Below are 14,477 nucleotides of genomic sequence, written 5' to 3' on the forward strand. Positions count from 1 at the left end.
AGAAGAGCCTTAAAAGTATTTCTTTTACAGTACCTGAGACTAAAATCAATCCCCGCCACTACCTGAAACTCCATTTACCATCGGCCTTTGGAGACAGTGGAGCCATTTGCCCAATCTTGCCAGAATGGGGTTGAACACTCTGTGGGCATGAGAGGAAACCTCGCTCAGGAGAGCCGGGAGCAGACAGGGTGGGAAACCCTCCTTCAGTTATGCTCGTCCATCACCTGCTCTTAAAGTTGGTCTGACAGAAAATACCAGATGGGAAGACCAAGTTCCTCTTTGGCTTTGTCACAATTTGGGGCATGTCACACATGTCATAACTTCTCTCAGTCTCAATTTTCCTGTTTAAGTAAGAAAGACTTCAATAAGAAATCATTTCCTCCTGAACCCAGGAATTGCTTACAGACCCACAAAGAGACACCTGACTTTTCTCCAGCTTTGCTAAATGCACATATTTATCGGCACAAATTTGAGTCGAACGTATCTGGAGGCTTTACATTTCAAGGGGAAAACGTTTTCATGATTACTGTTTCAATTCTTCCAACAAACCTATAAAGCATGTCTTATGGACGAGGAGGTTGGGACTTAGAGTATGTGTGTTCTCAGTCCCAGAGCTATTAAGTGATAAAATGGTACAATTCATTTGTTTCTACTGCCAAAATTCCTCAATAGTTTCCAGCTGAATTCTGTGACTGGTCTCAAAGACGTTATCTGTCTCGAGAGTTTAGGATTGAACCAAAGTTGTAATAGTTGCTACCAACTGAGATTCTACAATGAGCCATTGTATTTGGGCAGTTAGTTACATGGGTTAACCTTCACAGCAACTCTGCACGTAGGTGATATCACCCTCATTTTATAGAAGATGAATATAAATATAAACAGAGTAAGGATTCAGATCTGTTCCATGCCACTTTCCCCTCCACCATGAGGCGACAAAGAATCCCATTGGTGACCCTTTGGAAAGTCTAACGACCTTCCCAGGGTCACTAAGATCTTGGAGACTTACACTCGGGGTGCTGTTACCAAGGATAAATCTTTAAAACTCACCCAATTCTGTTTGCTGGTGACTGTGGAATAGCCAGAAGGTGTGATCACTTCCTAAGTCTTCCCTGAAGGCTTTCTACCTGAGCAGGGAAGCTCACTCTTGCCTTGGAGAAATCCAGCCCTGGCTAACCTTCCCCCTCTGACCACAGCACATTATGGCATTTTTCAAAAGCCATTATTTGTATATCTGCTAAAGGTGTCACCCTGCTCATGAGATCACAACCTTTGGGGGGACACAGCCGGGAGGTTATACTTTGTGTCCTCCTTGGCCCACAGAGAAAGTAAAGCAGGTACTCCAGAAATATAACCAGCTGAGGTGGTGAATGGGCTGATGGGTCTATGGGAAAATTCAGGGGAGACCCCAGTTTACGTCTCCAGAAATTTTCAAAAGGCTGTGTCAAGTAGGGCATGGGACGTGAAGCTACACTTGAAAAGAGCCCAAGTAAGCAAGGTGTAGACATTCTAATAGGCCAGGGAATTCAATGTTCTACCCAACCGGAAGGGGTAAAGGTAACATCAGAAACAAAGTCAGAACGAAAGGACTTCTCGCCTTCAGGTGTCTGGAAAATTGGAGCATGCCGTCTCAAGGGGTGTCAAAGCACGGCTCTCAAGTCAAGGCTCATAAAACATGTGCTGCTGTGAGGGAGGCGGGGGGACTTCTGCCAAAAGTCTCCCAAGTCCGCCTGTGCTTTTCCCCCTGGAAGGTTCCCCTCCCAGGAGCACATCCACAAATGAATCATTCTGATCGCCAGTCACCTCCGGGACAAGGCTCATCCTCAGGGGCTCGAGAACCGGCTTCGCACATACAAGAAAGCCCGCTCCACTCCTAGATCGCCGAGAGAGTTAAGAGGAACAGAAGCTTAACCGAGAGTTTACATCATGTGCAATTTAAAGAGAATACTCAAGGGCAGTAAACACCTCATTACACACATGTGACTTCATTATTTCACAAATGCTCCACCCCATTTGCCATTGCAGGGTGACAGCCCCCTGTGCCCACAAACGCTGCAGAGCGTTCCGACACCTGTCATTAGTCAGCGAGGACTAGGGCGTGCTTATGCATCGTAATATCAACGAAAGCAAGCACGATACAGTTAAATATGTTCTTCTTGCCCCCCCCCCATACACACACACGCTCTCTCTCTCCCTCTCTCTTTCTCTCTCCAAAGCTAATTATATGTGATTTGGGGATTTTTCCAGAGCTAGGGATTATCTGCTTCACTGTTCCTCTAGAAGTCAACTGCACTGTGGCATATTCTATTATCCTGCTTAAAGAAGCAGGTCTGACATCTCACTCGGGGCTCTGTTCAAAAAGGAAAACCAGCAGGAATTTCACACAACTGGACCTGGCCTTCGGCAGCACAAATCTGGGACGTGTTAAGGATGTGAAAACAGCCCCGCATTTGCATGGCGCCATCCGTTCTCCAAGCTCAGGATGCACCAGAGACTTCACGGGGGCCTCACTAGCAAAGTAGCATCCTCTCCCGCCCAGCAGCTCAGGCCTGACCACAAAAGGCCTCCCCGGGCCTCTGCAGGCAAGGTTGGACCTCGTCCCTTCAATGTTCCACTGTTCCAGGCCGAATTCCGAGCTGATAATCCAATCTCCATTTGTTTGCCTTCTGCAAAAAACTTTAAATGGGAGATAGGTTCCTCTTCACTTCCCGTCTCCCTCTGTGTTGACTTTTAAACCCTTTGCCACCTCCCACCCAGTGGGGGTGGATGCCCTCGGTGATCCCTGGTGCCACACCAAGCTGCCGTGCAAACTCCAGTCTGTGTGCCGAGAGACGGTGCGGGCGGGGACCGCAGGTGCTGTCTCCATTCAGAGTGAAGTGAGTCTAACCTGTCAAGATGGAATCTACTGGACCCAGAGGCTGACCCATTCTGACCTCGGGCTGGGGGCTCCTCTTGCCAGTGGCTCTGGTCCCCTCTCCACCCTGTACCGTCTCCCCTTCCCTGAAGACGCACAGCTTGGAGTCTCTGATGGTCTGTGCCAAGGAGGGGACAGGCATAATTTCCCTAATCGCACGTTTGCTGATCACAGACTTGCGGGGGAGGTAGAGACACAGCCATCCACATTGTGCGAGATGAAGCGCACGCACGTAGTTCCATTCCCGGTTCCTGGAAGGCAGGCAGGCTTCTTTTTTGGTTTGAATTCCCAAGAGAAGCGGCTATTTTGAAACCAGCCTCGGGGATAGGAAGATAGCTGGCCATTCCCATTGTCCAAAAAGAGAGTGAGAATATCCAGAAGGTGAGAGGCCCTCTGTGGCTAGTTGGAACACATTCTTTAAGTTTTATGTTAAAGTTGATTCTTTTCCCATACTATTGCCATAATGTTCCGTTTCGTTATTTATTTTTCCATGAAAAGCTATCCTCCTATACTCTACTATGTGTGACTCTCAAGGCTTATTCAAAAATCTTGGGGAAAAAAACCAGAGAACTACCCCCTCCCCCCCCCGGACCCTGCCAAGCATGTTACGCGTGTCCAGTAACCTGAAACCCGATACAAAACTGTAGCTTTGCGTTAGTTAAGTTTGTCTCCAACACTCAACATCCCCTCCACCCACACAACAACACACACACACTTTGCCTGCCTCTCTCCCCACCTTGGTACTTCCTGAGCTTTCCTGGCAGCCTGGGAGCAGCACAACCCACGTGCCCCCTTCCTGAGCAGCCCCGGTGCCCCAGTTGGCCTCTTGCCCCGTCACACAATTTCTCGAACAATTTCAGATGGATGCGTTAATGGCTGTTAACGGAAAATAACAATGACAAGGCTTTACATACGTACACAATGAAATAACTTTTCCAAGTGATGGACACTTTTCAAAACGTTTACGTTTGTTATTTCACCTGGTGATGTTTTTGATATTGGCTCCTCAGTTAGGTAGGGCTGAGATTTTCTTCTCCGTTTTGTGGATGAGGAAACCCGATGAGGTTCTTTGAGTTGAATTGTCCGGCCCAAAGTTACAGAGCTAGAAAGATGGGTGTTGGTACTTGATCAGAGTGTTCCGGAACCTAGTTCCCACACTGGCCGGACAATTGCTCCGTCAGCCTGTGTGTGCCCTTTTTGAAGAGAACAGCTGGAATAGGCAATGCCCTAATTACTTCTCAAGGCAAAGACATGCTAGAACCATCGGGGTACTTCTTCATGGAGCACATTCTTAAAAAGCCCCACCCTAGACTTACTGAATCTGAATATTTGAGACTGGCCCAGAAACCTGTAATTTAACATCTTAATTTCTAGGACAATTCTTAGGCACACTAATGTCTCAGAACCTTTTCCTTGAGCCAAAGAACTAGATTGATTTTTTTAATGTTTATTATTTATTTTTGAGAGAGAGACACAGAGTGGGAGCAGGGGAGGGGCAGAGAGAGAGAGAGAGAGACACAGAATCCGAAGCAGGCTCCAGGCTCCGAGCTGTCAGCACAGAGCCCGACACGGGGCTCGAACTCACGAACCGCGAGATCATGACCTGAGCTGAAGTCAGAAGCTTAACCGATGGAGCCACCCAGGCGCCCCAAAAGAACTAGATTTCTAATTCAGATTTCAGAGAAAGATCAAAGAACTATATGAGAAACAGAAACTCATGTTGAATGCCATTAACATTTCCTTTTTTAGAAAGAAAGTTTATCCATTTCGAGAGAGAGTGAGTGGGGGAGGCGCAGAGAGAGAGAGAGAGAGAGAGAGAGAGAGAATCCCAAGCAGACTTCCTGCTGTCAGCGCAGAGCCCAGCGCCAGCTCGAACCCACGAGCCGTGACAACCACCAAAATCAAGAGTCAGACGCTTAACCGACAGTCACCAAGGCGCCCCACCATTAACACTTTGTGAGCACACACCTACTGTGTGGTAGTCTGCACACTACAGAATGGCAGACTCTGCTTAAAAGATGTCCTACCCCCCTACCCGCCACTTCAAGGCTGCTCTATTCCAACCAGAAGCACCCACTGCAGTCTGAAGGGAGGGGCATGTCTTAGGCTTCTTTCTGTCATGTCTCCTCTGTCTCCCTGTTCTGCTTGATATTGTTAAACTCACAAAGGAAAAGAAAATGCAAAAGAGTACTGGGAAAACACCCTTCTCCTTCCTTTCAAGAACATTCTTCTCCACCATTTTGCAAGAATAATCCATTGTTATCAAGGACCAAAGCCCCACTGTGGCTACATTCATGTAAAATGCAAAAACATCTGGATAATTGATTGACTTTTTCTCTTTTTTATTTGAATGTGCTGCATTGTGTACAACCAGCCTGTGTGTTCCCCCATGGGAACTGCTGAGGATATAAATCCATCCCTCAGCTCTTTAATTAAAGTTACGAAAACATCAAGAGGGTCTCACCCTTGTAAACACAAGGAGCCTTTCCAGGAAATAGCTCTGCCTCTTGTGTTAACAGATGTCATGGGGCAGTTGGGTGGGAGAGTGTTGTTTTAAAATTCTCAATCTGCCTCAGAAGAGTTTTTTCCTTAGATGGTTCCTGGATAGCATCACATGCTTTTCTCCTTTCCAGTCTCACATCACTTCGTGGAGCTTTTCTCTTCTGTCTCACTGCCATGGTGTGAGTGTTTATGTCCCCCCGAAATTCATATGTTGATATCCTATGTTGAAACACCCAAGGCGATGGTGCTAGGAGCTGTGACCTCTGAGACATGACTAGGTCATGGGAGCTGTGAGGTCATGAATGGGATCCATGTCCTTGTAAAGGAGACTCCAGAGAGAGCCCTTGCACCTTCCACCATGTGAGGGCACAGCAAGAACTGGGCAACCTGCAGTCCGTAAGAGACATTCCCCAGAACCTGACCGTGCTGGCACCCTGATCTTGGACTTGCACCCTGCAGAACTGTGAGAAGTGGATTCCTGTGGTTTCTAAGCTTCCGAGCCTGTGGTATTTGTATTATAGCTACCAGAATGGACAGAGACAACCACCTTGAGTGTTTGTCAGGTGGACCAGAAAGAATCCAAAGGCCAGCTCCTTGGGCCCATGAAAGTCATTATGGCTGATTTCCCTGGATTGAACCACATTGTTATTTGTGCCTTCTGATACTGAGATGGCGATCAGCTTTGTAGTTATACAGCATTGGATGTGTCTTCCTGACTTTAAACACCTGGATGAAAAGTCAAAAATCTTTTCAGAAAATCAGGATGCTTAGCATGATGGTGACAAGGTTCCAGATACCAGACAGATTTCATCCTTTATCCAGATCCTTTTTCGGTTATTGGTTTCAATGTCTTCTTGCAGGCTGCTTTGTCAACAGTAAGCAGCCTTCCAGTTGAGCATTCTTCTGTTCCAAGGAAGGGTGGCAAGCTCCTGGAAGGAAGTGCTGAGCACCTCCACCCTGGGGGGAAATCACCTCAGCACAGAGGAAACCTAAGAGAACATTTCACAGAAGCAGGCAAGTGAGAAGACTCGACATACAGGAGGCTGGACTCTTGAAGAAAAGCAATTCTGAGTTGAGCCATGGTGTAGCAACTATACCTAATATATGGCTGATGAGCAACTAAAGGGAACAGAGATAAAGGTCATTGGAACTGACTTCCTCAAAGAACTGACCTGGGAGGGCAGAGATGCCCCCATATGGATGCCAAAGTCCCTGGGATGAATACTTTCTAATACTGTGCTCAAGTCATCAAGAACCAGAGTATCCACAAGACATCAAATGATGAAAGCAAAAGCCAGTAAATAGAGTGGTATGAGAGGGCTGGCCTTCCAAAGAGGGGCTATGCCCAGAAGTTGAGAAATTGGGCCCTAGACCTGCCACCACTAATTTCCTGTTGACCCTAGGCAAGTCATTTAACATCTTTGAGCCTTGGCTTAACTCATTTGTAAGAGGAAGAGGGCTAGATTGGACGATCTCTATGGCTTCCTCTAGCTCTGACATCTAGTCCCATCTGGTTCAGGGAGGAGGGAGTTGAGGGAAGCACAGAGGCTCTAGATGATGGGTTATTGCTGCCAAAATCACCCTTTCCCCTCCCTCCTCCTGTTCTCTCATTGACATGCCCTTTATTATCTTGTTGTTGTTGATGTAGTGTTTTTTTCCCACAGAGCTCTGTGGGATAGGACAGCAGAGCACACACAGAGAAGATAGGAAAGGAGAACAGGAGTGGGAAAGGGGAGGAAGGGCCTCTCCAGGATTCCCAAAAGCCCTTGCTCTCCAGAGCTGCAGGCTGAGGAGGCGTGTCTTCCAGGCTGGGAATCTGAGAAGGTGAAGATCTCTCAACAGTCTCCAGCCCCTCCAAACTCTGCAACCTTTTCACTGATGTTCCCAGTTCCAGCACCAGATCACTGGTCATTGTTCTTCACAATGACCGCTTTCTTTCCAAGCTTCCTTGGGGGTCTGGCTCGTTCCCATAAAGGCCAAGATGCTGAATTGGGAAGATCTATAAAGTACAGTATACTTCTGGTAACAGGTCATTTTTGCTACATAACAGAACATGATAAAATTTAGTGATTTAAAGCAACAACAATTTTATTTGCTCCAATCCTGTTGGTCCTTCTGGTCTGGGATGGCTTGTCTGTGGCTAAACAGTCTAGAATAGAGCTATCCAATAGAAGTGTAATACAAACCACATCTGAAGTTTGAAATTTCTAGTAGCCACATTTAAAAAACCTAAAAGAAACAAGTGAAGTTAATTTTAAGTTAACACAATATGTCCAAAATACTATTATTTCAATGTCTAATTAACATAAAAATTCTTAGTGAAATATTTTACATTCTTTCATCATACAAGTGTTTAAAGTCCAGTATGTATTTTTACACTTACAATACATTTCAATTCAGGGACACCTGGGTGGCCCAGTCAGTTAAGCATCCAACTCTTGGTTTCAGTCCAGGTCATGATCTTGTAGTTCGTGGGTTCGAGCCCTGCATCGGGCTCTGTGCTGACAGTGTGGGGTCTGCTTGGGAGTCTCTCTCCCCCTCTCTCTGCTCCTCTCCGTCTTATACTCTCTCTCTCTCAAAATAAATAAATAAAAACTTAAAAAAACAATACATTTCAATTCATACTAGCCACATTTCACTAGTGGCTCAACAGCCACTGTCTAGAATCTCACTCATATGTCTATGGTGTCAGATGGGATGGCTGGAATGGCTAAGGGTTCTCTTCACATAGTATCTCATCCTCCAGATTTGTCTGCATGACAGAGGGAGAGTTCCTATTGGCAATAGAACGCCAATGCACAAGTGACTTTCAAACCCCCATCTGTTTCATGTTAGCTAAAGTCCCATTGGCCAGATTGAGACACATGAGCTAACCCCAGGGCCAGTGTGGGAGGGATTTATCTGAGGGTGTGGTCACCAGGAGGTAACTAAAGAGGAGGCCATTTCTCCCAAATCCCCAGGCTCAAGGGAAATATCCCACCACTGCTGCCAGCTTCTCCCTCCCTGCTTCTTAGAAAATTCAACACAGGGAAGGCACAAAAAAAAAAATTAAAATAATCTGTAATCCTGCTTCTTACAAACAACCAGAGATAATCCCATCTCCCACAAACAACCAGAGATAATCCTATTTCCCACAAACAACCAGAGATAATCCTATCTCCCACAAACAACCAGAGATAATCCTATCTCCCACAGATACTGTTATTCCATTATTCCATTACTTTTTCAAAGCACATATACAGAGTCATTTTATAAATTGGCAATCAAATCAGGAAATACTAATGACTATCATTCTTAACATTTTCCCACATTATTAAAGATTCTTCTAAGAAGTGAATTTTAATGATTTCATAACATTCTGTTGTATGAATATACCACAATCTATATAATCACTTAATGCTAAAGGATTATATTTTTTCCTATTTTTCACACTCATAAATAATGAGATGGTTCACACACTTTTCATTCATTCAAGCCAATTTGTGAAGAATGGATTCCAAAAAAAATATTGCACATTTCAAAGTATCTGATTGACTAATAGATTCAACAAATAATTATTAAGCATGTATAATGTCCAGACACTCTTAAAGGCACTGGGGATAGGGAAGTATGAAAACCAGACAAAACCCCTACTGTCATAGAGGAGGCTACCTTTCACTGGAGTGACCCTTTAATAAGGAAAGAAGTATATTACCTAGTATGTTAGAAAGTACTAAATGCTATGGAGAAAAGTAGATTGGAGATAGGGGCAGGAAGTGCCAGAGTGGAGACAAGGCTATAAATGTAAATAAGGAAGTCAACAAAGACCTCACTCATGTAATTTTGCTCCAAATATATTCTTTAGTTTCTTTCTTCAGGGTATATAAGATGAGGGGAAGGGAGGACACTGGGGGAAGTATTAAACTGGTGACCACGAAGGTCAGAGTCTAATTCATCTTCATCATAAGACTGGCCCAGACTATTCTATTTGCCTTCACCTGTGAGCAATTGTAGGATTACAACTAGACCCCAGGTAGTCAAGCTAGGGGTCCATGGGGGAGAAGTCCTATGCGTCTAGTCCTGTGGGGATACATACACAGTAGTACCCACATAACTCCTGGAAACAAACACAGTGAGGGAGATATTATGGAGGCAGTGGGGTCTTGAGCTCCTGCCTCACCTCTTTGGTCAAGTGTTTCTTCTGATTGGCCAGAAACCTCCCAGAGGCTGTAATCAGTGCCTTTTTTCTCAGAAAGCTCAGATCGCAAATACATACCCTCTACCACTATCATAGCAAAGGCTTACAAATACTGAACGTTGAGTATATATATTTGATGAAAGCATGGCAAATTAAATAATTGAGTGGATTTTTTGAGTTAAGAATAAAGAAACAGCTTTATTTGAGGATGGTGAAGAGAACTTCACTATTCACCCAGCAAGCCTGTGGCACTGAGGAGGTAGAGTGGGATTAGAAAAGTGAAAGTAGTTTTATGAAAAAAGAACTTTGGCCCAGTTGTTATTCTACCATCGGTGACTACATTCATGTCCTCGGATACAGTATTGGTTTCTAGAATTGCCATCTTTTTATCTGGACATAGATAACACAAAGCAGTATACATCTCTGCCATTGAGGACTGGGTCATAGAGGGCATCCAGAAACTTTCCTTTGCCACTACTTACAAAAGCATTCATTCATTCAACGAACAAATGTTTATGATGTACATGTCATATCCCAGGCATTATTCTAGGTGTTGAGAACAACTGTTCTGGGTTTCAGAGATAAACAAGAAAGACCAGTTCAGATCTACATTTTTGGGGGAAGGTAAACACACAAGTATATGAATACAACCAGGTAGTAATAGGTACTACAAAGAGAAATTTCAAAAGGGTTATGTGGGGTGCCTGAAGTTGGTTGAGCAGCCGACTCGATTTTGGCTCAGGTCATGACCTCACAGTTTGTGGGACTGAGCTGTGCTGACATCATAGAGCCTGCTTGGGATTTTCTCACCCCCCTCTCTCTTCCCCTGCACACGCTCGCTCTCATGCTTTCTCTCTCTCAAAATAAATAAATAAACATTAAAAAAAAAAAAAAGAAAGGGTGATATACTAGATGATGTTTTCTTCAAGTTGGGTGTTCAGGAAAGAGCTCTCTGAGGAAGTGACATTTAAGTTGAGATCTGAATGACAAGCAGGAGCCAGACATGTGGAAATGAGGGGCCATGGGGAGGCTCAAGTGCCCTGACTCATGTTTAAGAAACAGAGAGGATGCCAGAGTAACTGGAGCATAGTAGGTGATGGGAAAACGGTGTGAGATGAGGGTCAGATAAGGAAGCCCTGTAGGAGTTTGGGTATTAATCTAAAAGCCATTGAAGAGCTTTAGGTAAGACACTGCATGTCTGATTTGCGTACGAGGAATGGAGAAGGAGGTTGGAAGCAAGAGACTTCCAGCAAACAGACTACTGCTATAATCTAGGTGAGAGACAGAAGAAGAATTTGGCCAGTGGCAGTGGAAAAGAAAGAAGTGGGGACTGATTTTGCTATATTTTTCAGCAAGCTTCTGATGGATAAGACGTTGGCTTGGATTAGTGGATGAATGCTGAGACCATTTACAGAAATGAACACAGCTACAGGCATAGCAGATTTTGAGGCAAAACTTAAAAGATCTCTTTTGTCCTGGTCAGGTTGGAGAGGCCTACTAGATGTCCAATGGCGATGTTGAGTCGGCAGTTGGAAATGAGCCCAGAATTTCAGGTAGAGATCGGGCTGGCAAGTCACAAGTGTAAACTGGCAGGACATGGATGTGGTTCAGGGTAATCTTTCATTAAACTCCTCTCATGAATTTATCAAGTGATAAAACGAATGAGTAGTCGTAAGGAGAGTAAAGAACACTCACTCAGCCGCACAGAACCAGAATCATCTGTCACTTACTGAGCAAGTCGCTTCACTGTCTGTGAAGTGTAGTCACTGGTGGTGTCTACCAGGAAGGGTTGTTTTAGGACCAAAGGAACAAACATTTGCAAAAGTGCCTAGCAGAGTATCCAGTACAACATAGGCCTCTTTCAGCCAAGGGCTGTCTGCTCTACTCACCCTGAAAAGCCTTCTAGAAAAATGCAAGGGAAAATACAGGCACCACCTTCAGAAGGAGTCTGCCCTTGCCTCACAGGCCCTTTTGTTGACAGCTTTGGTGAAGGCAAAATCAACACTATGCAGAGCTCTCGCTTGAATCCGAAATCAGCTGCTTCTGGGGGAAAAAAAAAAATGGTGATGAATCTCTTGACAGCCATGCTATTTGTCAGCTGATAACATATTTTTTCCCAGATTATTAGACTTGAGCCAAGGAAGCAACAGTTAAAAACGCATTCTACAAATATTATTATTGCTTCTGAGTGGAGTTTTGTTTTAGTTTTCTCTCTCTCTCTCTTTTTTTCTTTAAGAAAGTGCCTGCGCAGAGCCTATTTTGGGGGCTGACTTGAGTTGTTTTCCTGGCTGTGCTCCAGGGAGGTTCATAGCAAGGGTTGCTCAAGCTGCAGATAGTGGTTTTGTGGGCTATTTGTTGCTGCTTTTAAGTGCCCCAAAGACCTCTCATTCCCACGTCTTCCTAGTTCAAAAAGGAGGTGCAGGACTCCTGACCACTAACAACTCATCTGAAATCAAGGGGTTGGGGAAGGAAGGGGGAAGGGCTACTACTTAAGTCCCTGGTCATCGGCTCCCATCTCATGACAGTGGCAATTGTGCACTGGACCTGCTCCAGGATCCTGGTGGGAAAATCTGTAGATAAACTACCAGAGCAAACAGCACCCTTGGGGAATGTTCTTGTGGTGTTTCTGTCATAAAGGGGCCATTTGCGCTCAAGAGGTTTCCACAGAGGACACCATCCCAGCATGGTGTGTCACCAAGAGGGCACAGGGCACGGTCCTGCTGTGAACTGCCCAGGCTCTCCACACAGGAGGTGGAGGCAGGGCTGCTGCCGGAGCCACGGCAGGGCCTGGACAGCCTGTAAACAGAGACTGTTCCCTGGCCAGCTCAATGGGTGCCTACTTCTGGGTGAATAAATTAAGCCTTCACATGTCACAGATATGGCTTCTCCTAGAAGCCCTGGTACCAGCCCCCACTCTGAATTTGCTGGGAACATTATAACCTCCCCAGAGCTTCTGCCTGAATGGAGAGCATTTTCCCCCAAACTCTTTAGGAATGGGGCAGGTGAGGGGCATCTCCTGTTGGCCGCAAGTGGGGTAATAAGGAATAGGCGGGATTTCAGGAGCCTAACCAAAGCCAAGAGTCCTGGGCTCTTCTTCCTGGTAAAGCACGCCCCTCTCACGTTCCCCTGATTTCACCAACATTTCGTCAAGAACGCAGAATTACTGCCCTGGTAATCGCATGAATGATATAGGTCCTGACCCATTCACACACAGGAAGGGAAGGAACTCCTCACCTTAGATTTCTACACCCTATGTTGCCCTGGGCAAGCCTCCCTGACCACAGGGAATGGGGGAGGTTTCCGTTCTGGGACTGGATCCGACTCTGGGTGTCTCTGAGCAAACTTCATTCAGTTATTCAGCAGATATAGACTAAGCTTCTTGCAAGTGCCAGAGATTTCCTGGAGGCAGTAATCCAAAGGCAATCTGCCTCCCGGGTTCATGGGTTAATGAAACACACAAATAAATAGCACCTCCCCGAGCCTCAGTTTTCCTACTGATGATGTGTGGATGACAACAACAACATGAAAACACTGTAAACAACCAGCAGCAGATGAGTGCAACACTAGATTATGGTGTAAGCAGTGAAAACAGATGAGCTAGAACTACATTTGTCAATAGGGATGAGTAAGTGAAGTGAAAAAAGCACATTGGAGAAGGATATATTTGCACCATCATTCATATAAAGGTTTAAAACATGCAAAACAATAATAGATTATAAATACATTCCTTTGTAATGCTTTGTAATAAAAGCAAGAAATTATGCATGGGAATGCTATGTCAAATTTAGAAAAACTATTACCCCTGGGGAGGGAGATGCACTGGAAGGTACACTCAGGACTTTGCCAGAAGGTACGCTCAGGAGTTTCCATTGAACCTGAAATGTTTTATCCTTTCAATGAGCTGGTAGGTACCTGTGTGTTTTGTTATATTACTTACGTTTTTGGTCTGCCTGAAACATACAGAAATAAATGAATTTAATACTACATTGAACTCATAAAAATAACTAAATTTTAAATCCCTATAATCAGTCAATTCTATGGTAGTATGGAGAACCCAAACAACAGATAACCCTAAGCATATCTATCTGGGTATGGAACACCCCATTTGATTTCTGAGGAAAGGAAGATAAAAGCCTTTACTTGCTGATTTGTATTGATAATTATTATTATCAACATTTATTGAGTGCTTACTATGTGCCAGGCACACAATACAGCATCACTAAGGATTTTACATGCATTATTAGCATTTTAAGAGAGAGGTCGCTGAAGCTCATTGAAGTTAAGGAACTTGCCGACCTCACGAGACCATACGTAGGGGATTAAGAATTCAAGCCCAGGTCCCTTTGCCTGAGTATGCAGCAGTTGAGACGTTGTAACTGGGAAGTAACTCCTCGGCAACTTGACACATTTCCCAATTCATTGATTGACATCAGCCAGGTCCCTCACCCACCCTCTCTATCCCAGCTTTCCCTCACTGCCTGGAATATGAGAATAGTAACAATCAGCTTCCTCCTGAATGGACCTTCCAACTGAAAGTGGCGAACAAGTAGATCGTGGCTGGATGATGCATGCATGGGACTTAAATGGCAAGTAAATGGGTGGTTGCTAGGTGGGTGGGTAATGGGTTTTGTACTGTAGAATCGTAGATGGAAGGCAGGTGGTGGGTACACGATGGCTGGGTGATGAATGGCTGATGGTGAGATGATGGATGGCTACATCATAGAAGATGGTCACGTAAAAGGTGAATGGTACACGGTAGATGGAGGAGAGATGAAAGCTGGGTGGTAGGTAGTGAGTGGTGTATGGTTAATGGATGGGTCGGATGGTTCAATGTATACACGGAGGACAATGGGTGGATGGCAAGTGGATGGTGAAAAGATGATGAAT

At 45.0% G+C, this 14,477-nt stretch overlaps 1 long non-coding RNA gene across 1 annotated transcript in view; it reads right to left on the bottom strand.

Moving 5' to 3' along the window:
- Positions 1-6,676: 6,676 nt before the first annotated feature.
- The window catches only part of LOC132673308 (uncharacterized), a 43,539-nt gene continuing 35,738 nt past the window's right edge, over positions 6,677-14,477 (bottom strand). The window contains exon 3 of the long non-coding RNA XR_009607978.3: positions 6,677-8,165. This is a non-coding gene — a long non-coding RNA (uncharacterized LOC132673308). The remainder of the gene's footprint in view (positions 8,166-14,477) is intronic.

The sequence above is a fragment of the Panthera onca genome, chromosome C1 (genome assembly GCF_046562875.1).
Source record: "Panthera onca isolate mPanOnc1 chromosome C1, mPanOnc1 haplotype 2, whole genome shotgun sequence".
NCBI lineage: Eukaryota > Metazoa > Chordata > Mammalia > Carnivora > Felidae > Panthera > Panthera onca.